Here is a 27,157-nt window from a genome sequence, read left to right as displayed (position 1 = left end):
AGCTTTTAAAAAGTCTTCTCTTGCTTTTCTACCAAATTCCAGCTACTGTTGTCTTTGCTGCTACTTTTTCTGCCTAGATCTCATATTCAAAGCTGCCTATGGGTTTAATTATATGCAAATTGAAGGTTGTTGTTTTTAGAGACACACAGACACACAGCATGGAGGGTGGGTGGGGCCCTCTAGGTGCTGAATTTTGATCCTTTGCAAGATGACAGCAGTGGGGTCTTCTGGACTTTCTTTATACGGTTATTCTCATAAAGCGATAAAAGTGACTTACTATATGTTTATATAGCAAGGTCTGTTTTTAATACCAAATAGTTTATATCTCTATGCATTTATATCTCTGTGCCTTTATATTTCTAATAATACGGTTCTTGTTGGTATATGTTGAGACTTTGAGAATTTGTTAGGATCCTTGACCTTGTGCATTAGAGTGTTACGTTCTCAACAGTTGTGTGCCTCCCCTTCCCCCTCCCCTCTCCCTTTTTAAGCTGCTTCACAAGATTTGGAAGCTCCCTGATTCACTTTTACTTTCCTTTCAGTGGGCAGAAGAATGGTTGGTTGGTTGGTTGGTTGGTTTTGTTTTTCAGTTATGCTGTTAAACTAAAAATCTGTGTTAAATTCCCTTACTGTTTCTTCACGTGACTGTTCTCTTTCTGGTGTTTGACCAGTGATGCCGTGAGTTCGGGAAGATTTTTGCTGAAGAGTCTTTTCCCCTATTGTTCATCCATTGTCAGTGTTTTATGTTGACCGTGTGAAGGACATTAAAGTCCTAAAACATCTTAAAGAAAAAAACAAAAACAAACAAAAAAAACCCGGGAGATTCCAGTGCAAAGTGAAGAGTGCCTCTGCCAAACCCCAAAGCAGTGTGAACCCCAATAGATAAAGCCATGAGGCTGGCTCTGATACAAGTAAATAAATACATTTTAAAAGCGAGAAAGGGCTTCCCTGGTGGCACAGTGGTTGAGAGTCTGCCTGCCGATGCAGGGGACACGGGTTCGTGCCCCGGTCCTGGAAGATCCCACATACCGCACAGCGGCTGGGCCCGTGAGCCATGGCCGCTGAACCTGTGCATCCGGAGCCTGTGCTTCACAACGGGAGAGGTCGCAACAGTGAGAGGCCCGCGTACTGCAAAAAATAATAATAATAATAAAATAAAATAAAATAAAATAAAAGCGAGAAAATAACAAGTGTTGGGGAGGATGTGGAGGAATTTCTGGTGGGAATGTCAAATAGCACAGCCACTGTGGAAAACAGTTCGGTAGTTCCTCAAAACGTTAAACAGTTACCATGCAACCCAGCAATTCCCCTCTTGGGTGTATACCCAAGAGAATGGAAAACAGGTGTTCAAACAAAAACTTGTACACAAATGTTTATGGCAGCACTATTTACAATGGCAAAAAGGTGGAAACAACCAAATTTCCATCAACAGATGAATGGATAAACAAACTATTTTCAGCCACAAAAAGGAATGAAGTACTGATACATGGCACAACATAGGTGAACCTCAAAAACATTATGCTAAGTGGAAGAAGCTAGTCACAAAAGGACAAATACTGTATGATTCCACTAGAAATGTCCAGAATAGGTAAATCCATAGAGACAGAAATTGGGTTAGTGCTTGCCAGGGGCTGGGAGAAGGAAGGAAGTGAAGTGACTGCTTAATGGGTATAGGATTTCCTATTGGGGGGGATGAAAATGTCTTGGAATTACATACAGTTACCCCAAATTGTAAATGTACTAAATGCCGGTGAATTTTTCACTGTAAAATGGCTACTTCCATGTTATGTACATCTTACCTCAATTAAAAAAAAAAAGACATGTAGCCAAACCAAGTTTGTAAGGTAAAGCTGTATAGAAATTTTTATTAAGTGAACTTCATCACCTATAGCAAATTCCAAGTAAATGCCTGATGGGGTGGACTTGAAGTGAGATGTTTGCAAAAAGGAGCAAATTGAAGGCAGCTGCGAAACCAGCCTCATGGTTGTGGTTTTCCCAGAGAGAAGCATTCTTCAGCCTCTCAGCCTCGAATGCTAACTTATTTAATCCTTACAATAGCCCTAAGAGGTAGGTGCAATTATCCCCATTTTACAAATGGATTAACTGAGGCACAAAGAGGTTAGGTAGCTATAAAGTGCTGGAGCCAGGACTCAAACCCAGGCAGGTGGTTCCAGTGTCTGGCTAGTCAACCCTTCATGGTGCTGCCTCTGATTGCCCTGCCTGTTGTCTCAAAGTGTCCCCACTTTTCTTTCTTTCTTTTTTTTGCAGTACGCGGGCCTCTCACTGCCGTGGCCTCTCCCGCTGCGGAGCATAGGCTCCGGACGCGCAGGCTCAGCGGCCATGGCTCACGGGCCCAGCCGCTCCGCGGCATATGGGATCTTTCCGGACCGGGGCACGAACCCGTGTCCCCTGCATCGGCAGGCGGACTCTCAACCACTGCGCCACCAGGGAAGCCCCCCCCACTTTTCTTATAACTCCCCAAACCGGAGGTGTGTGAGTCTGCCCGCCTCCCACCAGCAGGCGCCCCCCCCCCCCCCCCCCCCCGTCACGGAGTGTGTGATTGGAGAGGGTGTCCTGCTCCCCTCCTCTCTGGAGCCATTGCCTATCTCCACCAATTTCTGGGCTGAACCCCTACCCAATCTCTTACTAGCTGTGTGACAGTGAATAGGTTCACCAACCTCTCTGTGCCTGTTTCCCCTCTCTGTAAAATGGAGCTAATAACAGTAGAGCTGTTGTGAGGATTAAATGAATAACTATATGACAAGCGTAGAGGGCAGTATCTGACACCTGACAAGTATTCAATAAATGGCTATGCTGATGAGGATGTTTGATATTATTACTAAGGCACACCCTACTCTGGGCACTGAGCTCCTTCAGGACTCTTGACTTTTCATCCTTGGGTTCCCAGTTCTTAGCACTGTGCCTGGCACACAGCAGGTGCTCCATATCTGTGTCCTTTGAAATGAACTGAGGAATAGAGCATCATGCTCAACACCCCAAAGGACCCCAAGCAGAGACCCAGTTCTCAGGAGTCCTATGTCGGGAAAGGAAGATGATGGTGACAGCCAACCCACTCTGTTCCCCACTCTGGACTTCCCCACTCTCTTCCCAGTCATTCAACTCTACAGTTGGCCCTCCAAATCCGTGCGTTCCGCATCTGTAGATTCAACCAACCTCAGATTGAAAATATTAAAAAAACAAATTCCAGGGCTTCCCTGGTGGCGCAGTGGTTGAGAGTCCGCCTGCCGATGCGGGGGACATGGGTTCGTGCCCCGGTCCAGGGGAAACCCACATGCCGCGGAGCGGCTGGGTTCGTGAGCCATGGCCGCTGAGCCTGCGCGTCCGGAGCCTGTGCTCCGCAACAGGAGAGGCCACAACAGTGAGAGGCCCGCATACCGAAAAAAAAAAAAATCCATAAAGTCCCTAAAAACAAAACTCAAATTTCCCTCTGTCTGGCAACTATTTACATAGCATATACATTGTATTTATAATTATTTACATAGTATTTACATTATATTAGGTATTATAAGTAACCAAGTAATAACCGAGGGAATTCCCTGGTGGTTAAGACTCCGCACTTTCACTGCCACTGGCCCAGGTTCGATCCCTAGTTGGGGAAATAAGATCCTACAAGCCTTGGGGCACGCCCCCCCCAAAAAACAAAAAGTAACCGAGAGACGGTTTTAAGTATACTAGAGGGTATGCCCAGGTTGGTTAAATGGAAACACTAGGCCATTTTATACGAGGGAATTGAGCATCCTCAGATTTTGCTGAGGGGGGGGGGGGGGTCCTGGAACCAATCCTCTACAGATACCGGGGCAAACTGTATTCCTGACCCCCAGGGTGCCAGGCAGTTCACAGCCCATTCAGAACCTCCTTAAGAGTTTGTTGGTAGAACCCTCTGGATGATTATTTAAGAAAAATAAATGACAAAATAGGTTTTCTGCAAGACATTTCAAGCCAGCACCCCGAGTGCCAGTCATAATCCTCATTTGTGTCCCCGCTGACCCTTTTAGAATTAGCATGTAGAACACAAAAGGATGAGAAGCAGATTCCTATTATTACCTGCAGCCACTTTCCTCACCCTTGCAGAATCGCAGTGCCCTGAGATATGTCCACACACCGCCCGCCCCACCAAAGGGTTCCTCCAGTTTGAGAAAGCCTGACTTAGAGGGAAGATTGGCAGCCTGAGGCTCCATCACTCAGCCCAGAGAAGACACACTGGTCCAGCCTTTCTTAAGAGAATCTCCACTTGAGACTCTTTACAAAGCCCACATTGCTCCAAGTAAAATGCTGTCCAACCCATTCCACTTCCTTCTTTCCTCTCATTTCCAACAAAGAATGGCGCATTAGGGGGAGGGGAGACTGAAGTGTTGTAAGGCATTACTTAACCGCCTATGTTCAAATAATGACACAATCAAAATTGTTACCAAAGCAAATAATAGAGCATGTTTTGGTCCCAAAAGTAATGCCCTGGCTTCTCATCTGAAGGCAGCATTTCCTACAGCTATACGCAAAGATGTGACTAAATTCTCAACTGTTAGTGCTAGTTAAATATATACTTTTCTGTTGTAAAACAACTATACTTCGATTAAAAATTATGATATATATATAAATATATATGTTTTTTATTTTATTTTTTTTCTGTAACATTGATTCTTTACTTCCTCAGTCTCTAGAGAGGCAGCCTGCAGAATGGTTAGGATCGGGGGGCCTGGATCCTAATTCTAATTCTCCCATTTCCTTGCAGGTGACCTTTGGCAAATGATCTAATTTTTCTAACTTTCTTTATCTGTGAAGGAAGTAACACAACAGCACGTCTTTCACACGATTGTTCTGAGAATTAAATAAATTAATAGAAGTATAGCACTTCAACAGTGCCTGGCACATAGAACACACCATGGAACGATTAGTTATTATTATTAGTGAGTTAAGACTTATGTTTAACTGGTAGTTTCCTTTGCCCCAGTCCAAATGGTGAGTACCTGGGGTTTACAGGGCAACTCCCATTTCAGTTAACATTTCCCTAGAGTAGAGCTAAAAGATTTCCAAAGCCCACAGAGGGTCCACTTGTTTTAAATGTATTTGATACAACTCAACAGTCAGAGGTAGTCCCAGAAGCTGATTGCAGTGGGGTTGGATATGAGCCACCATCGGACAGCACCATGCTCTTTCACCTGCCAGACACTTGGGTCTTTGTCCTCACCTGAAACACCTCCTTTCTCCAGTGGAAAAGCCCACGCATGAGCACTGAAGGTCCAGCTCAGGTGCCACACCTGATCCAGCCAGAGCTGATTGCTCGTTTCCTTGCTCACCTGTGTTCCCACAGCACAGCAGTCAGCTCCCCAGTGAAGAACTTTCCACCTCGCATTAGTGGCAGCATGCTAGCGCCCCTCCAACTGGACCTAGTTTCTCTCCAGCCAACACTTCTTCCCTAATGGGACAAAAATCCAGAAAGTTTGAGGAACCAGCTCAAGTTTACATGCTTCTTAGTGAAATGAAGGCTCAGGGACCAGGACTGTAAGCAGGTAGGATAGGGAGTCCCCAGAGAAAGAGAACCAGGCACAGCTTTCTTGACATAAGAGAAACCATCTTTGGCCTAAGCCATTTTGTGATCTAAGCCTGGCCACAGTGCTTGCCCTTGAACAGGTCTCAGTAATTAATGATTTTAAGGGAAGTGAGGGAATGCAGGAACAAAGGAAAAACAGTCAAGAAACAATAGTTCAGAGATAAAACAGTCCTAGTTCCTCCTTAAGGGATACACATAACAATCTGATACATATCTTTGAGTTCTGTGGGAACTAAGACCCCCCCACCCAGATGGAGAATGGAATGAGGATGTTGACCTTTTCTGACCCTTAAGACTTCGATCAACTACAGCTTGGACTCTGTCAACCTTTACCCCAATTCTATGCTATAGTCTCCTCTGCCCAAACCCCTTCAAAAATATGCATGTACCCTTAGCTTAAAACTTACCCAGTTTTGGTGTTTGGGGAGACACTGCTTTGGGAAAGATCCTCAGTGTTCTCCTTACTTGATGCAAGTAGTTAATCCTTCCTTCTCTCAATCAACCTGTTGTAGGAAAGGGGTCCCCTTCCAGGGTCTGAGAGTAGGCTCTTGTCTAACACTTGGAAATGAACTGTCCAAGGAGACACATGTGCTGACAAAGCAAGAGACTTTATTGGGAAGGGGCGCCCGGGCGGAGAGCAGCAGGGTAAGGGAACCCAGGAGAACTGCTCTGCTATGTGGCTCGCAGCCTCGGGTTTTATGGTAATAGGGTTAGTTTCCTGGTTGTCTCTGGCCAATCACTCTGACTCAGGGTCCTTCCTGGTGGCGTGTGCATCACTCAGCCAGGATGGATTCCAGCGAGAAGGATTCTGGGAGGTTGGTAGGACATATGGACTGGTGTCTCCTCTCTCCTTTTGACCTTTCCCAAATTCTTCTGGTTGGTGGTAGCTTGTTAGTTCCGCATTCCTTACCAGGACCTCCTGTTGTAAAAGAACTCATGTAAGTGGTTACTATGGTGCCTGGCTAGGGCGGGTGGTTTCAGTCAGTGGTTCCCCTAACAACTCCCCCAGAGAGACTTCATACTCAAGATACTTCTTGGGAATTGGGGCAGAGGTCTCTTTCTTCTGTAACTACTTCCTGATGAGAGTGGGTGTAGTCCTGCCTAGTGGAATAGAAGTCTTTCTCCACCTGATTGATTGATTGATTGATTGATCCGCATTGGGTCTTCGTTGCTGCATGCGGGCTTTCTCTAGTTGCGGCAAGTGGGGGCTACTGTTTGTTGCGGTGCACAGGCTTCTCATTGCCGTGGCTTCTCTTGTTGCAGAACACGGGCTCTAGATGTATGGGCTTCAGTAGTTTCAGGACACAGGCTCAGTAGTTATGGCGTGCAGGCTCTAGGGTGCACAGACTTCAGTAGTTGTGGCTCGCAGGCTCTAGAGCACAGGCTCAGTAGTTGTGGCACACAGGCTTAGCTGCTCCACGGCATGTGGGATCTTCCTGGACCAGGGATCAAACCCGTGTCTCCTGCATTGGCAGGTGGATTCTTAAGCACTGTGCCACCAGGGAAGTCCCACTCTCTCCACCTGATTTAAATCGAGGTATTCTGTGCCCCAAATCAGCATTCACCCTCATAGTAACAACAGTTTAGCCTGAAACTGTTGGACCCTATCAGAGATGAACCTTGTTAGCAGCTGAAATAGACAAGGGCCAAACAGGAGGCTGAACAGGATGGTCATTGCCGGGCCCAGAAGAGGAAGGCAAAATTTGGGGTGAGAGCTGCAGTGTCTGTGACTTTTTTCTGATCAGTTGGTAGTGAGGTAACAGGGCGGTGCTCCAAGAGTCTTGTGCTCAGCCTGAAGTTACCATGCTTCACCTGGGTGGGGGCCTTAGTTCCTGCAGAAGAACTCAGAGAGATTGTTATGCATACTCCTTGAGGAGGAACCAGGACCCCGCCCCAAGGCCATACCATCACTTGACTGTTCCTCCCCTGTTTCTATATATCCCCACCATTCCCTGATTAGCAACTGTTTGAATCTGCTCTTTGGAACTCAGGGAAGGTCAAGGAGGCTGAATGAAGCCTATTCCTACAAACAAGAAATAGGGGACACAGAAAGGATTTGTACTCCAGAGCCAACAGAGTCCTGCTCAGTTTCAATTCAGGGAACTGGGGTACAACAACTCTGGCCACTCCCTGCTAAAAGGGGGACTAGTCCCGCCTCAATTTGGAAAATAGACACCGAGTTGGAAATATTCCTGAGTTCCAAGTCCTGGATCTGAGTCTTGTATGATTAAAATCTCAATCCCCTAGGGCCTGCATGCCACAACTACTGAGCCTGAGTGCTGCAACTACTGAAGCCCACGCACCTAGAGCCCGTGCTCCGCAACAAGAGAAGCCACCGCACTAAGAAGCCTGCGCACCGCAACGAAAAGTAGCCCCTGCTCGTCACAACTAGAGAAAGCCCACGCGCAGCAACAAAGACCCAAAACAGCCAAAAATAAATTTAAAAAAAAATTAAAATCTCAATCCCTTGGTCCGCCATTTTGGTGTAATAGACCCAATTAGAAGTAGTTGGGGACTTCCCTGGTGGTGCAGTGGTTAAGAATCTGCCTGCCAACGCAGGGGATGTGGGTTCAAGCCCTGGTTCAGGAAGGTCCCACATGCCGCAGAGCAACTAAGCCCGTGCGTCACAACTAATGAGCCTGTGCTCTAGAGCCCATGAGCCACAACTACTGAGCCCACGTGCCACAACTATTGAAGCCCATGCACCTAGAGCCTGTGCTCCACAACAAGAGAAGCCACTGCAATGAGAAGCCTGCACGCCACAACAAAGAGTAGCTCCCACTCGCTGCAACTAGAGAAAGCCCGCACGCAGCAACCAAGACCCAACGCAGCCAAAAATAAATAAGTTAATTAATTAATTAATTAAAAAAAGAAGTATTTGGACGAGTGACAACTGGAATTTTAAGAGACAAAATAAATCTCATTCCCTGAGGAATTCAGAAGAGTAAGCCGGAAACCCAGTCTGGACCTCGCACTTTGGAGAGACTTGTAACCAGGTAGCCAGTTGTTTATTCTTATCTAATCTAAGTAGGTTTTAACTTCAGATATGGTATTAATATGTACATAACAGGAGCTATTGGCCACTACACATCTCTTTTTTCTACTACTATCTGATCTAAAACAATTTCATTTTCTAAAAATTTAGTAGTTACAAGAGGATACCTTGAAACCATAAGGTTGCAGCTACCAGCTGCCAGCAGACATTTTTTTGCGAATGGCTGGTGGCATCCCAAGTCTGACACAGCTCAGAAAACTCAAGTTCTTAGCAATACAAGGACTTGTCTGAAATCATGCCCATAATGCCACCTAGTATTACCCTGGATGTCTGAATCACAGCTACTCCATTTTGACTTTCAGTTGCACTTCTCTCTTTAATGGCCAAAGCAGATGTCACTGTTAATGATTTTAGAGCTTTTCTAGATATGAGAAGATGGAAGAATTTGGGCTCATAAAGTCTTCTCTTGAAAGTATCTAACGATCTGCAGGCCTGTTCTACCAGTTTTTCCCAGAGCACAGAGTGCCTCATTCCTGATCTCCACCCTGAACTCCTTTCAGGGTATGTTAAGGTCAGTGGCTGCAGTGGCCATTGACCTAATCCTTGCATAAGCATACGGCAAGTGACAGTCTTCATTTGGCAGGGCCCCTTCAGAGTCATAAATTCAACCATGGTTTCGGGGGCACTTCATGACCACTTCGTCCCATGGTGCTAGGAATGATCATTCCCAGGTCGGGCAAAGATTTCACTGATAGGCCACTCAATGTGCTATTACTAGACTAGGCCTTATTCACAGTAGCCAAAAATCTCTGGACCACCTGTCTTACTAGTCTTTTATGGTCCACGAAAATATTCCCTCTTGTTGCTTCTTCCCATATCTAGAGTTACTATTACCATCACTGATCTTATATGGAACTATATGTCATCATTTTATCAGAGGCTCAATCACACATTTGGTAATACAAAGAACAACAATTCTGTAAAACACTCAATATAAAAAATAATATAGGGACTTCCATGGCAGTGCAGTAGTTAAGAATCTGCCTGCCAATGCAGGGGACACGGGTTTGAGCCCTGGTCCAGGAAGATCCCACATACCGTGGAGCAGCTAAGCCCGTGCACCACAACTAATGAGCCTGCACTCTAGAGCCACAACTACTGAGCCTGCATGCCACAACTACTGCAGCCTGTGAGCTCAGAGCCCATGCTCCACAACAAGAGAAGCCACCGCAATGAGAAGCCAGTGCACCACAACGAAGAGTAGCCCCCGCTTGCTGCAACTGGAGAAAGCCCGTGTGCAGCAACGAAGACCCAATGCAGACATAAATAAATAAATTTATTTATTAAAAAAATAATATAGCTAGCAGTATTAGTAAGCTCACAAGTAAGAATTTAAGTCAAGAATTTCCATTAGGTGCAGCCCAGTATATCCCAGGTTTTCTTAGTCTGTTCTGTACCAATCTTTATCTTTAAGGGAAATAATATATTGGCACTATCCATAAGGCACCCAGCCCAGTTTCCTAGTGTTACTAGGCTGGTTATCTCTAGTATGGTTTAATTGTCCCCAAATAAAGTTGCCTTTAAATTTAAATGACCATAACCTGGTGTTAACCTCCCAGTTGCAGATCATGGAGCATCTGAGCTTCGTCCAAAGACAGATTACTGAGTTAAGCTTCAGAAACAAATTTAAAGTGTCCTTTTAATAATTCAATTAAAACTTTACAACAATATAACATAACAGCAAAAACTATCTAAGAAGTGAGTCTTAGTGAATATAGACCTCAATAAACAGAATTAGATTTTGATGTCCATTGAAGCATCACTTTCTGTCTAAAGTTACCCTCATTTTTACCAATATAGTCAAAGCAAGATTAATTTGTCTGCACATTAAGTCTGATTAATTGATTAAAGGCTTCCCCAGACCAGGAAAGCAAAGCCAAGGGCTTGTCACAGATTCTGCCTCAGATTTAGGTGAATTCCTCCCTTTTTAAGGTCCACAAAAATACCTTCAGATTCCTGCACCTATTAGGAGGTGGCCTTTCTAATTTATCTGATAAAGCTGCTGGGAACCCAAGAGTTTCCAATCTCTGGAGGGGTCAGGTAGAGAGAAAAGAGAAATCTTTCAATTCTGCTTACAAAGGTGTAATTTACCAAATTGCTGTAAGTCATAATTAGTTTGAGGGGAAGGGTTTCTTTGTATCTGGAAAACACAAATTAACAGCTTGTAATGTTTCAGATAGAAACATAAACATTACAACTATATTCACCAGCCCATTCAGTAACTAATCCTCTTGTTAAACTTTTGATGAAGCATCAGGTTTCCTTAAGATTCTTTACTTTCTTACCCAGTTCCCCAGGATAATTGGAGATTTATCAGAGTACAACAACTGTCTATAAATGACAGAAAGACTTAAAAAGTCACAGTTAACCATCTGATCACAATGTAACTGACAAAAGAAACTTACTGCTGTGACATGCAACATTTTAAAATAACTAGAATTATGACTGGCAACATTTTACCAGGACATACTAGATTTTTAGGAATTCCATGTAATTTCTAGAATAATAACATCCATACGGTATATATATATATTTTTTTTTTCAAAATAAGAAAGGGTTATTTGAAGACAAAACAATAGCACACACACACACACACATCCAAATGCAAGTAAGAGAGTTCACTGGGTTTTATAAAAGAGAAAGCTGCACTCAGGCGCCAATTAACATTGGAACCATTGAAGAGATGCCCCCTGCTTGTGGTGACACAGGTACAACATGTGCTTGTGAAGAAGTTGTTCTGCCGTAGCATAAATGTGGGAATGCGGGACAAAGCGATACAAGGCAGAGCAGCAGGTGGGCAAAAGCTTGAAGACCCTTTTCTCCACTCTAACGTGCTCTCGTTCTGCCCTGGGGAATTAAAGCACTCAGCAGGTCACCTTACAAAGAACCTCAATTTCGGGCTTCCTTGGTGGCGCAGTGGTTGAGAGTCCGCTTGCCGATGCAGGGGACACGGGTTTGTGCCCTGGTCTGGGAGGATCCCGCGTGCCGTGGAGCAACTAAGCCCGTGCGCCACAACTACTGAGCCTGAGCTCTAGAGCCCGCAAGCCACAACTACTGAGCCCATGTGCCACAACTACTGAAGCCTGCACACCTAGAGCCCATGATCTGCAACAAGAGAAGCCACAACAGTGAGAAGCCGCAACAAATAGTAGCCCCCGCTCACCACAACTAGAGAAAGCCTGCGCACAGCAACGAAGACCCAACACAACCAACAATAAAAATTAATTAATTAAAAAAAAAAGATGACACTGATCTTAATAAAGGCTGGTCTTCTTCATGATACACAGGAACCCTTGCTCATTGACTTCTCAATCTCCATTTATATTCATCAATCATTTCCTGCCCCTCCTCATCGGTGAGGTTTTCACCCAACTCCTTGGCCACACATTTTAGATTTTTGAACGATATCTTCCCCGTTTCATCATCATTGAAGAGCTTCAAAGCTTTCAGGATTTCTTCTTTGGTATCTTTCTCAGACATTTCCTGACTCATCACCATAAAAAAGTAGCTACAGTTCATTTTTCCAGTCCCTTCCTTATCAATTTCGCTTATCATTTTCTTATCTCTTCTTTCTTGGGTTCAAAGCCCAGTGCCCTCACTGCCACCTTAAGTTCCTTAACATCAGTTGTCCCAGTTCCGTCAGCATCAAAGAGATCAAAAGCTTCTCGAATTTCCTGTTTCTGCTCTTCAGTAAGCTCTGGTTTAGGACTCATCCTTTTTCACTGAGCAGTTGATGCCATGTTTGCCTTCTTAAAGTTAGAGGTCATCGCAGATGGACTCCACTTCCCGTTCCATACAGTATATTTTTTAAAAAGTTTATCACTCATGTAATAATGCTCTCCATGTACTGTAATTTAACATACTGATGAAATATTTCTCTGTGAGATGCTTCATGGGTCTTCTAAAGCATCTCGAACTTAGCTGGAGGTCAAAAGAACTGTAATTAAAATTTGATATTTGGAAAGTTTGTCAGAAAAATATCAAAAGCGTTTAGAACACTCAGTCAGATAGGATCACAGGTCCCTGTGAAACAATAGTTATTCACTTAGCCAAAGTAACAATAAAAGATTTCAAAGGCAAATACAGAATATATCGCTTAAAAGGTAAAGAAACTTAAAATCTGTTATCAAAGGCAGTTCAACATTTTAAGAAAACTTGTTCTCTTAACAGAGAGAAAAGCCAAATTCAAGTTTTGTACCAGCTTACTTTTAAAATTCATTTAATCAATTAAATTTATTCTAAACTTAGCCAGTCCTGACCATGCACAAAACTCTTTCTTCAGGGTCCACTCCCCACAAATCTTCCATCACTTTCTGTATCCATCACTTTTTCTTCTATCTAGAAACAACCAGCTCTCAGTCAGACTTACTTTCTTTTCACTAATAAAATGCAATTCTATTCCTCATAGCTTCTTTTTTTTTTTTAAGCAGAGGGAGTTTTATTTTATTTTATTTTATTTATTTATTTTTGGTTGTGTTGGGTCTTCATTGCTGTGTGCAGGCTTTCTTTAGTTGCAGCAAGCGGGGGCTACTCTTCATTGCAGTTCATGGGTGTCTCATTGCAGTGGCTTCTCTTGTTGCAGAGCATGGGATCTAGGCACACAGGCCTCAGTAGTTGTGGCTCATGGGCTCTAGAGTGCAGGCTCAGTAGTTGTGGCACACAGGCTCGGTTGCTCTGTGGCATGTAGGATCTTCCCAGACCAGGGATCGAACCTGTGTCCCCTGCACTGGCAGGCAGATTCTTAACCACTGTGCCACCATGGAAGTACCACATTTGCTTTCAAATAGAGAACATCTCAGGGTGGCACTAAACCTATTCATTAATAGTCCTAAATATCTTTAGTTTCTCTGTTTAGTAACTGATGTCTCAGCATCTTATTTTATTTGGGAATGACCCAGCTATTCAACAAACTTCCATCATTTAACTTAACACAACTGTAAAATTTCACATTACCAAATATCTGGAGAGATCATCCTCAAGTAGACATTTCTAAAACATAATTATTCCTAAAAAGTTCATCCAAAAGCTCTTATCTCACTTGCATTTAATACACTTATAAAAATTTCATCATACCAAGTTATTTTTCTTGCTGAAAAATTTGCAACAGATATAATAAGGTCTTATTTGACTTCTATTAAACCCAAGTACAATAAAGGTATTATATTTGATGTTGATGACTCTAAAGACATGTCTATATTAATTAGATCAACAAACTTAAACATTAATACCAGGTATTAATTTAATACTGAATATTTCCCAGTTCACGTGAACCTAAAATTAATTCTGGTCAGTTACCTTCTGTGTGTTTTTGAGAATTTATATAAGTGCTTAATTTCCTTTAATCCAATTAAGTAGAGCCCACTTACAAATTAATTTTGTTAATACCATCCAAAGGTAAAAACAAAGATAATGCACACATAAACATATAGACAGATACAACCAGAGGTCTCATAGCCTCATTTCTAAACTTAGTCATGAATCAGGTATTACAATATAAAACTCACTAGCTTATAAATAACAGTTGGAATAGGTAAAATTTAAAAGTCTTCTTACCTTTTTTTTCCCCTCAGTCTCAGGAATTAGAGATGGTCTAGATAAGATAAGTGATCCTGAGAGTGCTGGTCTCAAGGCACAGGGAGAGAAAGTCAAGTTCTCCTAGTAGGACTTGTTCCCTCAGGGTCAGAATTCTGAAAAGACATTTTATCAAGCTTGCTTTTCCTAACTGTATATGCAAAAAGAACCAGTTTTGGAATTTTCAAGAGTTTTACCTAGACCAACTTTCTCTGGAGTCTAAATAATATGGTGGCCACACAATGTTGTAGTAAAATATCTTTTTCTTAGTTATAGGTTCATAGCTAAAATCTTTCCAGTCAGACAGAATTTGCCCAAGAGGGCTTCACAGTGGAACAAAACTAGAATTTCCCATTTCACAAGGCAGAATGGCCATCACAAATCACAACACAGAACACAAAGCATAAAACACACACAGGCTCGGCCATCCTAATCAGTCACTCCCTTAAATACAAGATTGCAGTCTCTCAGAAAACTTCCTGCAGAGACACAGAACTTCAGATCTGAGTACTGACAGAGTAAACGGAAATATCTCGTGTCTTCAGAGATTTCAAAGGGAGGAAAAGAGGTTGAAACAAGAGGGGAAGGAGGGGGATAAAAGGGATGGCCTTACAGATATCTCCTGCCACCTGCAGATGCCCAGGTGTTACGGGACTTTTCCCTGGGCTTCCAGGAAGGGAGGATGGGAACTTGGCCCTACCAGAAACCAGAAACCACATACCACATACCACATACCAGACCAGAATTTGAGTTATCTGCCCACTGGAGGTGATCAGGCTCCGACCCTCAGATTAGGCTGAGGCCCTTCAACTAGACTCCTGCATCCACGACCAGGACAGAAGAAAAAAGGGTAGGATAGGAGGGGTTGAAAAGAGGAAGGGAAGAGGGAAGGGGAAAGAGATCAGTAAAGTCTCTTGTTCCTTACCTGGTCAGGGCACTCTGGCCAGTCATGTGTGTCAGAAGGACATGAGGGACAAAAGGGTCCCGGTTGTGGCCTCTGGGTCTGGTCTGTCGGCAGGCGAGCTGGTCCCTGAGTACCCCGAGTGGCCAGGATGTCAGTCGTAGCAAAGAAGAGGCCCACCAGAGTCACCATTTGTTGCAGGAAGGGGGACCCCCTTCCAGGGCCCGAGAGTGGGCTCTTGTCTAACACTTGGAAATGAATTGTCCAAGGAGACATACGTGCTGACAAAGCAAGAGACTTTATTGGGAAGGGGCGCCGGGGCAGAGAGCAACAGGGTAAGGGAACCCAGGAGAACTGCTCTGCTTCGTGGCTCGCAGTCTCCGGTTTTATGGTAATGGCGTTAGTTTCCTGATTGTCTCTGGCCAATCACTCTGACTCAGGGTCCTTCCTGGTGGCGTGTGCATCACTCAGCCAAGATGGATTCCAGCGAGAAGGATTCTGGGAGGTTGGTAGGACATATGGACTGGTTTCTCCTCTCTCCTTTTGACCTTTCCCAAATTCTCCCGGTTGCTGGTAGCTTGTCAGTTCCACATTCCTTACCAGGACATCTTGTTGTAAGAGAACTCATGCAAGTGGTTACTATCGGGCCTGGCTAGGGCGGGTGGCTTCAGTCAGTGGTTCCCCTAATAGATCTTTGGCTTGGTTGTGTCTTTTGACTTGACACCCACCAAGAGATGAACCCAGTGTTTGGGTAACAGAACCCTGGTACCCCAGTTCCCAGGCCAGGGCTCTTTTCTTTAAACTACATCGTCCTTATGTGCAGCTTCCATTATTGAATGTCCACTATGGGCCACAGTATTTGTAAAGTACTGTGAGTTCTTTACATATGTCATTTCTAATCCTCCCAATCCAGCAAGGTTCATTCCTTGTATAAAGACATAGACACTGAGGCCAATTGCGGGCGTCAGTCTGACTCCAAAGTCAGGAGACTTCTAGTCTATCATGTTGTCGCTCAGTACTGGAAATGAGAGCAGAAAAGAGCACTGAATGGTTCATTTAAAACACATTCATTCTACATGCAGACAGTTGTTGCTTTAAGGGAAGGGTAGAAGAAAAGAAGAGATTACATTTTGGCATGCAAACGCAAAACAGTAAATATTCTTTTTTCCTGTTCCTGGATCCTACTGCAGCTTCTTCAAAGCAAGTGATTGTATGCATGTTGACACAGCTCTTATTTTAAAATCTTCTTTGGCTCAGTTTTCAGCTTCTTCTTTCAACCAGTCCCATGACTCCCCTCTGTCGGGCTCTGAGAATCTGCCTAAAATCATTATGCAGCAGTTACTGTTAAGATCCACTCTGCAAAAATAATTCACTTCTCTCCACTTCTTCTGGTTTTAGAGTATATTACCTGGCATGGTGCCATGTTAATCATAAAGGTCTTGCACTTTCAGTATACTTTAATATTAATATTTAAAAAATAGGTTCATTCTTATTTACAAGTATATAGTTTTCTCATTTTTGTCTGAAATAGTACATTTTTTTTGCCCCTGCCCCCACCCCTGCCCATGCCTGCCAAGTCTAAGTACATTTTGCTTTAACCTAAGTATACCGAGACTTGCCTGGTGGTGCAGGGGTTAAGAATCTGCCTGCCAATGCAGGGGACACGGGTTCGAGCCCTGGTCCGGGAAGATCCCACATGCTGCGGAGCAACTAAGCCTGAGAGCCACAACTACTGAGCCTGCGCTCTAGAGCCCACGAGCCACAACGACTGAAGCCTGTGCGCCTAGAGCCTGTGCTCCTCAACAAGAGAAGCCACCACAATGAGAAGCCCACGCACCGCAACGAAGAGTAGCCCCCGCTCGTCACAACTAGAGAAGGCCTGCACACAGCAACGAAGACCCAACACAGCCATAAATAAATAAATTAATTAATTAATTAATTTAAAAAAAAATCTAAGTATACCTGTTGACGTTAAAACTCCACAAGTAAAAATGAATGGATAGGGAATTCCATGGTGGTCCAGTGGTTAGGACTCTGCACTCTCACTGCCAAACCCTGGTCTAGGAATTATAAAAATCCCACAAGCCGTGAGACATGGCCAGAAAAAAAATGGATATTATTTCTAACTTGCTTCCTTAAAAAACACCAGGTTATTGTACTTTGGTTATTTGCAAGTAATCAAAACTAATTTAGAAACTTCACATTATCATGGTTGTGCAAAAAAGAAAGTTATACTGCAATGCAAGATGCCTGCCAAATGGGAAAAATAAAGCTCAAAGAACGTTCTATTGCTGTTATAAAGCAATGGTAAGATCTCCAATTGGGCCAAACTGACATCATGTGCCTCCTGCTGGGATGTACTGAGAAGGAACAAACATCCCTTCTGTGGTCTTTTTGCCAAAAATGCACAACCTGAATCTAATCATGAAGAAACATCAGATAAACTCAAACTAAAGGACCTTCCACAAGATGAATGACCTATATTCTTCAAAAAATGTCAAGATCAAGAAATACAAAGTAAAGTTGAGGAACAGTTCCACATGAAAAGAAACTAAGAAGACAAGACAACTAAATCACAATTTGTGAGTCTGGACTGGATCCTAGACCAGGAAAGAAAAATAGCCATAGGAGACATTACTGGGACAATTGACAAAAGTAGAACAAGAACCGTGGATTGAACAATAGCTTTATCATAATGTTAAATTTCCTGACTTTGATCAGTGTACTGGGGTTGCATAAGATAAAGTCCTTGTTCTTAGGAATTACAGCCTGAAGCATTTTGGGTAAAGGACTATAACATCTCCAACTAACTAGTGGTTTGGGGGGAAAAAAATGCATGTAAACATAAAGAGAGAGAGACTGATAAATAAACGGAGCAAAATATCAACACTAGTTGTATCTGGATAAAGAGTATAAAAGAATTCCTTGTACTCTTTTTACAGCTTTTCTGTGCATGCATTTAAAATTATATCAAAATGAAAAGTTATCGAAAACAGTGAATGTATAGAAAATGTAAGAATATAAGAAAAAGGAAAAAAAGAAAAACAATGCTCCTGAATTATATATGACACAGCACCATCTAAGACATGTTTAAAGCTCTCGATAACAGGCAAGCTTGACTTAAGGGAAACAAACGGTCTGCCTTTTAAAGTGCAGGGTTGAAGAAAACAGGAAGGTGGCCTTTTTGATACTTTCAGCCCATTGTTCACAGAGTTAATAAAATAACCCCAGGAGGTACATGCCTCATCCAGCCCAGTCACTCTCTACCAGGCCTCCAGGTCTCAGCTCACTTTCACTGACAACTTTTTTTTTTAAACAAATTTACTTATTTATTTATGGCTGCATTGGGTCTCTGTTGCTGCACGCGGGCTTTCTTTAGTTGCGTCAAGTGGGGGCTACTCTTCGTTGCGGTGCGCGGGCTTCTCACTGCAGTGGCTTCTCTTGTTGCGGAGCATGGGCTCTAGAGCGCAGGCTCAGTACTTGTGTCACGGGCTTAGTTGCTCCGTGGCATGTGGGATCTTCCCGGACCAGGGCTCGAACCCGTGTCCCCTGCATTGGCAGGTGGATTCTTAACCACTGTGCCACCAGGGAAGCCCCACTGACAACTTTGACACCTGTGTGACCTCAATTCAATGCCTGCCTCATTCTGGGTGGAGTTTCTGCTTCTCTGTGGAAGATTCAGCCAAGGCCCTGTCTCAGTTCCTTAATCTCCTCAACTCCAGTACTTCTGGATACTTGGGGCAGAGCGGGAGGAGGAAGCAGTTTCATGTAAAGGCCATAGGCCACTCAGAATATGTATGCTGTGCCCGTTCCTTGATCATATCAAGACCTTCAGTCCCAAACCACCTTATTTCCCTTCACATTATCCCTCACCTTGTTTCCATTCTCTCCCCATGGTTAATCATCGCATCCTCAACCTCTCAAGCCCCTGTCCTTTGTCCCTGCAAACTCCCAACCCTGGATCAATCCAGCCTTTTGCCTCTTCTGGTCCTGCCCACTTGTTGTTCAGGATAATGGGAAAAACCTCATGTTGGTGCTGACTGGTATGTGCATGTACACACACACACACACACACACACACACACACACACACACGTGTGTATGTGTGTGTGTGTGTCCCCCAACATGATTGGGCTTTCACCTTATTTGGCAATTTTTTTTTTTTTTTTTTTTTGCGGTACACGGGCCTCCTCTCCCGCTGCGGAGCACAGGCTCCGGACGTTCAGGCTCCGGACGCACAGGCTCAGAGGCCATGGCTCACGGGCCCAACCGCTCCGCAGCATGTGGGATCTTCCCGGACCGGGGCACGAACCTGCGTCCCCTGCATTGGCAGGTGGACTCTCAACCACTGCACCACCAGGGAAGCCCTTGGCAATCTTTTTTCACCTTTTCTCGGTTCTTTTATTCTTTGAACTTATTTCATATTGTTGAAACCTCCTTTTCCCGTGGCTTCCATGACATCACTATCTTTGGGTTCCCACTGCTTCTTTGCCCTGCTCTCTGTTATCTCTCTAAATGTTGAGTTTCTGCAGGATTCTATCATTGGCATGTCTTTTTTTCTTACCCTGTACCAGTGGTTCTCAAACCTGGCTGCATATTAGAATTGTTACAGCAGGCAGGTAGCTAGATATGAGCAGAAAAAGGGGGGCATGGCCAGATGGCAGGAAACCACGCATCTTGTAAATAGCGGGTGGCCCATGGACAGACAAAGAAAAGCAGGACCTCCAGACTGACAGGAAACCACACATTTTGGGGTGATAATTGTTCTGAAGGCAGAGAAAGAAAGGTGGGAAAAGGCGGGAACCTCCAGTATCTGGATGTAACCTTTTGCTCATTATGCTCTCATTACAATAAAATTAGCCTTGCGGGGCTTCCCTGGTGGCGCAGTGGTTGGGAGTCTGCCTGCCAATACAGAGGGCACGGGTTCGAGCCCCGGTCCGGGAGGATCCCACATACCACGGAGCGGCTGGGCCCGTGAGCCATGGCCAGTGAGCCTGCGCATCCGGAGGCTCCGCAACGGGAGAGGCCACAGCAGTGAGAGGCCCGCGTACCACAAAAAAAAAAAAAAAAAAAAAAAATTAGCCTTGCAGATAAGTACCCATCATGCACCAAAGCCATGACACTTCCAATCAAAGCTAAATAAGCACCGAGCCGATAGGGATATCGGCTGGGTGCTTTGTGACCGCCTGGAGGGGTGGGATAGGGAGGGTGGGAGGGAGGGAGACGCAAGAGGGAAGAGATATGGGAACATATGTATATGTATAACTGATTCACTTTGTTATAAAGCAGAAACTAACACATAATTGTAAAGCAATTATACCCTAATAAAGATGTTAAAAAAAAATTGAAACACAAAAATAAAACACCCTATGAACCTCTCGTTTAAAAAAAAAAAAAAAGCTAAATAAGGACAAAATCCCTCCTCCCCTCGGGAAGGTGGTGGTGGGGTGAAAATCAGAGAATACGACTTCCAACCCCTCCCTCCCCAATGAATATTCTGCCCCTTCATTTGTACACCCCACATAACCAGCTTGCCAAAGAAATTCAAGGCAGCTATTCACCTGAAACTGCCCGCTCTCATCTCCGGAGCATACAGTCGCTTAAATGAATCCTCACTTTACTTATTTTACTGACCTCCCTGTCTCGTTTCTGAATTCCTTCTGTGATGAGACAACAACCTTTCACTGGGAACAGAATCACCTGGGAACTTTAAAAAAACATCATGCCTGGGTCCCACCCCTGATTTGATTTGTTGGTAGGATGGCCTGGGCATTGGGGTTTTTCAATCTCTCCAAGTGATCATAAGGTGCAGCCAAGGTAGAGAATTTCTTCATCCAGGTGATCTTCTCTACTCCCACAATTCTAGCCACCTATATGCAGAAGATTCCTAAATCTCCACTCCTAGCTCCCACCTTTTCCCCTGAGCTTTGGACCTGTCTATTGGTTATGTTCACCCCCTAGAGAGTCAAAGTCAAATGACCAAACTGAACACTTGACCTTCCTCCCCAGCTTGATCTTTCTCAAGTAATCTCAATCTTGAGATATTTACATGTTAGTACATAGTGATAGTCTGTAGCATCGCTGTTCACTGAGCTGACCACATCAAAAACTTCGGACTCATCCTTTACTCTTTACCTTCACTTCCCACACTCCACCAATCTCCAAATCTTTCTTAAATCCATCTCATCATTTCCCCCACCCCTTATTTCCAATTACCTAAACTTGGGTCTTTATTCTTTCTATTCTGTATAGTAATAACTGGCTTCCTGCGATTCATGTCCCACAGGCTTCAATAGTTACCTTTCCAGAATACGAATCTAATGATGAAAAAAAAACCCTTTCTAAAACTCTTCAATGGCTGTCAATTGCCAGCAGAATAAAGATCAAATGCTTAAAGACTTCTCATAGCTTGGCCTTAGACTTCCTTTTCTGACTCAACTGCTATTATTCTTCCAAAGACACAGGCTCAAAACCTGCTGAGTTACTACAAGTCTCAGACATATCATGGTCTTTCATGAGCCAATAATATTAAGAAAAATTATCCAAAATTTGGGAATAAATTTACTTATCAAATAATAAAAAGACTATTCTGTACTCTTTCAGCGTTGTACTGGAGGATGTCAAATAAGTATGACTATGTTACCTGATGCAAAGCAGTGCTGTCCAACGGAGCCACATATGCAGTTTTAAATTTTCTAGTAGCCATATTAAAAAAAGAAGTTAAAAAGAAACTAGAGAAATTGATGTTAATAATGCATATTATTTTACTCAGTATATCTAAAATATTATCCTTTCAATATGTAAGAAAAAAGAGTACCAAAAATCATTTTCCTTTAATATTTGCATCCACACTGATAAAACTAGTTTATTTTTTTCGAAGAATTGATTTGACCTTAAAGTTAAAGCATGTCAATTTCAAAAGCACATCTGTCCAAGTTAAGCAAATGCACTTATTTGTGTCAACTTAGTATTCTTGACGTTAAATCCACAGGGGTACTGTGCGATTTGAGAAGCAATTCTACTTCTCAATGTAGAAATGTACTTCAAAATGTAAATGAGGCATTCTTCAAATTTTTCTTCCAGTATTTACAGTCAATTTACATAATACTATTAAAATTAAAATCTTCTATACATTGATTCATGATAGAAAAATGTATAAAATCACTATTATTGCTTTGAATCACTGAAAAATTTCAACTTTAACATAAATTCTTAGACCTGTCTAGCTAAATCACAAGCTTCTTCTTGGACTTTCAAATTTATCTTGTTCATATGTAGTGTGAAATCCGTGAGAAAACATGTAAGACACATTGACTTTTTTTTTTAATTAGTGAATATTTGGCAAGTATTACTTTTTTGTTTTGTTTTGTTTTGTTTTTTGGGGTTTTTTTTGCGATACGCGGGCCTCTCACTGTTGTGGCCTCGCCCGTTGCGGAGCACAGGCTCCGGACACGCAGGCCCAGCGGCCATGGCTCACGGGCCCAGCCGCTCTGCAGCATGTGGGATCTTCCCGGACCGGGGCACGAACCAGTGTCCCCTGCATCGGCAGGCAGACTCTCAACCACTGCGCCACCAGGTAAGCCCAAGCATTACTTCTGTTTCAAGAAAATCTTGATTTGGAGTTAACAGCACAGTAAAACTCTTTGTGGCTCAACCAAGGAGCATTGGCAATGAATACAAGATCATTAACTTTATTTTCTACTTCTTTCAACATTTCCATAAACTGGTGATGAGTCATAGCATTTGCATGTATATGCTGAACAGTTTTAACAACTGTATCCATGACGCTTTTCATAGAGTCTGTTTCAGAGAACTGGGCACAAATATTTTCAGTGTGTATCATACAGTGATATGAAGTCACCAGAAAAACATCAGTCTCTTGTTTTTAAAATTCCAACAGATCCAGAATTTTGACCTAACAGCTGGAGCACCATCCGTTATGATATATTTTTTTCATATCTAACTGAATTTCTTCTTTGACAGATATAAAAGATTCAAAAATATCTATGCCATAGTTTTTTAGGCTATGAATTGGCTTTTTTTTTTTTTGCAAATATGGGAGTACTTTGAGACAAAACATACCAAAAGTATTAATTAGACAGTGTCTTGTATCACATGAATCATCTACAACTAAAGAAAAGTACTTGCAATTTTTCCAATTTTTGAATCAATTAATCTTGGTTACTGTTAGAAAGGTCTTGTAATCTACAGGCAATTATTTTGCAGTTTAATTGAAGATCTTTTTTTTTCTAAAATATCATTTTTAGTCTTTCCTTTACATTTTTATTTTTTTATTTTTTATTTATTTATTTATTTTTACATCTTTATTGGAGTATAATTGCTTTACAATGGTGTGTTAGTTTCTGCTTTATAACAAAGTGAATCAGTTATACATATACATATATCCCCATATCTCCTCCCTCTTGCTCTTTTACATTTTTAAAACAGAATTTCCATAACAGAAATAATTTCTTTTACTATCACCATCTAAAACAGTTTTCTATTATGTGCAAGAATGTAACTCATTATAAAGATGGCCAACATTAAAAAAAAAAAAAGCTGACCAAAGTTACAAGTTCAGAGGCTGTTATCATTTTTTTAAGCAATTTTCACTGGACATTCATTTTGAATGCTGGCAACTAATTATATTGACTTCTTTTTTTGGACTGTTTTAATTAAACTCACTCTGTACTTACTGAAAATGTCCCTTAATATTATCCACTTTACTATCTTTAAACAATTTTTACACAACAGCTTTTAAATTTTTCAAATTACATGAAATTTACAACATGCTTTCTTCCAATCTGTTTTTTTGCCTCTTCTGATATAGTGCTAATATCCACATCTCCACTCAATTCTGCCTCAGTAGTATGCCTTTGTTTTTGTTTGTTTGTTTTTGTTTTTTAGCAGTACGCGGGCCTCTCCCGTTGCAGAGCACAGGCTCCAGACGCGCAGACTCAGCGGCCATAGCTCACGGGCCTAGCCGCTCCGCGGCATGTGGGATCTTCCCGGACCGGGGCACGAACCCGTGTCCCCTGCATAGGCAGGCGGACTCTCAACCACTGCACCACCAGGGAAGCCCTATGCCTTTGTTTTAAGTTTAAAAATTAGCCCATACTTATTTTTTATTAAAAAAATAGATTAATTATATTATCATTTAAAGCATAAGAAGTATTTCAATTTAGTTACCAATTATGATTGACAAAGGTATCACTGTAAACGGTGCTGATTGCATAAGATGTTCAAATAAACACATTTCAGTGTTATATTAATGCATATAAAAAATAATTTGAATTGATTCAACCCATTGACACTTACTAGAGAGATGAGTTTACGTGTAATACTGGAGACAACTCTTGCAATACAGTACAGCAATATCCATGAGATGCAACAGTTAAAGTGAAATGTAGTCCTATGGAAACAATAAAGTTGAATTTAATGGAAAAATATTTTACACTGCTTCAGTTTTACATTTAAATTAAAATTGAGTAAAATTAAAAAAAACTAAAACTTCAGTTCCTTAGTCTATCACACTAGCCTGTCAGGTGCTCAGTAGACATGTGTGGTTAGTGGCTACCGTATTGGATAGTGTAGCTCTAGAGAAATGAAACTTTAACTTATTAATTACTATTGATTAGGGTCCAGACTCTATGAAGTTACATATTTACAATGTTAACTTGCAGAAGAGATGGATAAGTTGGGAATGAATTATATATATTTTTGGTCCAGTAGAATTGCCTGGTAAAAATGATAACACTAACGGTTGCATCTGTACCTAGCTTTGTAGCTTAGTCAGTAATTTTATTTCAACATTCTCTCTTTCCATATAGTGCTACCCTTTAATTTGATATCCTAGGAGAATATTTGATGATGTAGAAAGATAATCACAAAGTATTGTTAAATGAGAAAAAAGTAGGTCACAAAAGAAAATATAGATCAGTCCTATTTTCATATATTTTTAAGTATATATGTTCTAGAAAAATAGGAAGGATATAAACAAAGATGCTTACCTATGGGTGGAATTATACATGATTTAAAAATATTTTTCTTGGACTCCCCTGGCGGTCCAGTGGTTAAGACTGTGCACTTCCACTGCAGGGGGTGCAGTTGGATCCCTGGTAGGGAACTAAGATCTCACATGCCACGTGGTGTGGCCAAAATAATAATAATAAAAATATTTTTCTTTCTTTGATTGTCTTCATTGTTAAAACTACAGTTTATACTAACAAAAATCTCATTAAAGTATTTTATAATTTTAACTCAGGTTAACTGCAGGAGGCTTTTTTTCACCCCAGTTTAGCAACACTGGTAATCCTAGGTACTTGTCAGCTAATTCAAGTACTACTTTTAAAAAATGATGATGGGGCTTCCCTGGTGGCGCAGTGGTTGAGAGTCTGCCTGCTGAAGCAGGGGACGCGGGTTCATGCACCGGTCCGGGAAGATCCCACATGCCGCGAAGCGGCTGGGCCCGTGAGCCATGGCTGCTGAGCCTGTGCGTCTGGAGCCTGCGCTCCGCAGTGGGAGAGGCCACAACAGTGAGAGGCCCGCGTACCACAAAAAAAAAAAAAAAAAAAAAAAAATGATGATGATGGTGATGACACTGAGACTGTACAGTTCTAACTATGCTAGGTTCTTTCGGCTGCTAACTGAGATGCTGTGCTTTTTTTGCCCTTCCCTATGAATACTATTCTGATGTGCCTAAATTGTGAATACTTTGACACTGCCTTATAAATACAACAACAACAACAAACCCAGTGCACATTTATATCAGTGCCTGCCTCTCCCCCCAGGATTTATAATTCGTTGTTTATGTTTCTCTCTTTCCATCTAGCCTGTGAGCCCTTGAAGCAGGGGCTGTGGTTTATTAATCTCAGTGGCTCAATGCCTAGGAGAATTCCTGGCACATAACAGGAGAGTGGGTATGATATAAATCTGTGAGGAATGAATGAAAGAATGGGAATCCTCATGTATTCATCTATTCATGTGTGTACACACTCAGGCCCTATTTGCTAACCTAGGCATGAGGGATATAGCCATGAACATCTGTAAGTTTGGAATATAAGAGGACCATGACTTAATTGCTTGAATATGATTAAATAGTATATTTAAAAGCAGAAATTAAGAGATATGGAACCAAGAAGGCAACATAGACCTGACTAGTTTTATATAGTGGGATGTTCATCCTAACTAGGAAACAATTGCATTGCTGTCAAAGAGAGAAGCAGTGTCCTTAATAGACTTCTTTCTCAGCAGACACCCGATCCTAACTCCATGTGAAAAGCTTAAAATAAAAAGACTGCTCTTTGCTTTTTTTCTTTCTCCAAATCTCATAATTTGGGATCAGAATCACCAGTTGGCAAACCTACACACGGTTTGTAGCATTCTGTTTTAAGCACAGACTCTGTTGAACTACAAATAGAATTGAATGTTTTCATCACAGCTGGATTTCCACCTTTTTATGCCAGCTGTGGCGCCCACTCGCTGGGTAATCAGTCACTGGAGCTCACCTTCTGTCTGTATTCCAATGGCATTAAGGCAGGTATTTCCACAGAGAAAAATGTAACTCTGAAGTAGGGTCCCTTGACTGCTATTGTTACGGTGGTCTTAAATCCATGTAGCAACAGTTACTAAAGAAAGAAGATGAGACACCCCACAGATTACTTATTAATGAAACAATCTGGTAGACAAGACTTTAACCAAATGATACAACTTTTCATCACTGTTAATGGGACAAACTGACATCATGTGCCTTGTGATATAATGCCATGGTGTCTGAGCTATCCATTGCTGTCTGATAAACTACCTCAGAAGTTAGTTGCTTAAAGTAACAATTGAAGGGGACCTTAAAATTGAATACAGGGGACTTCCCTGGTTGCGCAGTGGTTAAGAATCCGCCTGTCAATGCAGGGGACACGGGTTCAAGCCCTGGTCCGGGAAGATCCCATGTGCCGCTGAGCAACTAAGCCCATGAGCCACAGCTACTGAAGCCCGCATGCCTAGAGCCCATGCTCTGCAACAAGAGAAGCCACCGCAATGAGAAGCCTGCGCACCACAACGAAGA

At 42.4% G+C, this 27,157-nt stretch overlaps 1 protein-coding gene and 1 pseudogene across 1 annotated transcript in view; both read right to left on the bottom strand.

Moving 5' to 3' along the window:
- SMS (spermine synthase) overlaps positions 1-11,018 on the bottom strand; it is a 65,299-nt gene extending 54,281 nt beyond the window's left edge. The window contains exons 1-2 of the mRNA XM_033411444.2: positions 5,977-11,018; positions 5,316-5,434 (exon numbers count right to left, since the gene is read on the bottom strand). The gene's annotated coding sequence lies outside the window, so the exon portion shown is untranslated. The remainder of the gene's footprint in view (positions 1-5,315; positions 5,435-5,976) is intronic.
- Positions 11,019-11,146: 128 nt separating this feature from the next.
- Positions 11,147-12,451, bottom strand: LOC101272646 (centrin-2-like; annotated as a pseudogene).
- Between the last annotated feature and the right edge of the window lie 14,706 nt (positions 12,452-27,157).

The sequence above is a fragment of the Orcinus orca genome, chromosome X (assembly GCF_937001465.1).
Source record: "Orcinus orca chromosome X, mOrcOrc1.1, whole genome shotgun sequence".
Taxonomy (NCBI): Eukaryota; Metazoa; Chordata; class Mammalia; order Artiodactyla; family Delphinidae; genus Orcinus; species Orcinus orca.
Note: the sequence above shows the minus strand (reverse complement) of the source record. Positions and strands in the feature narration are given on the sequence as shown.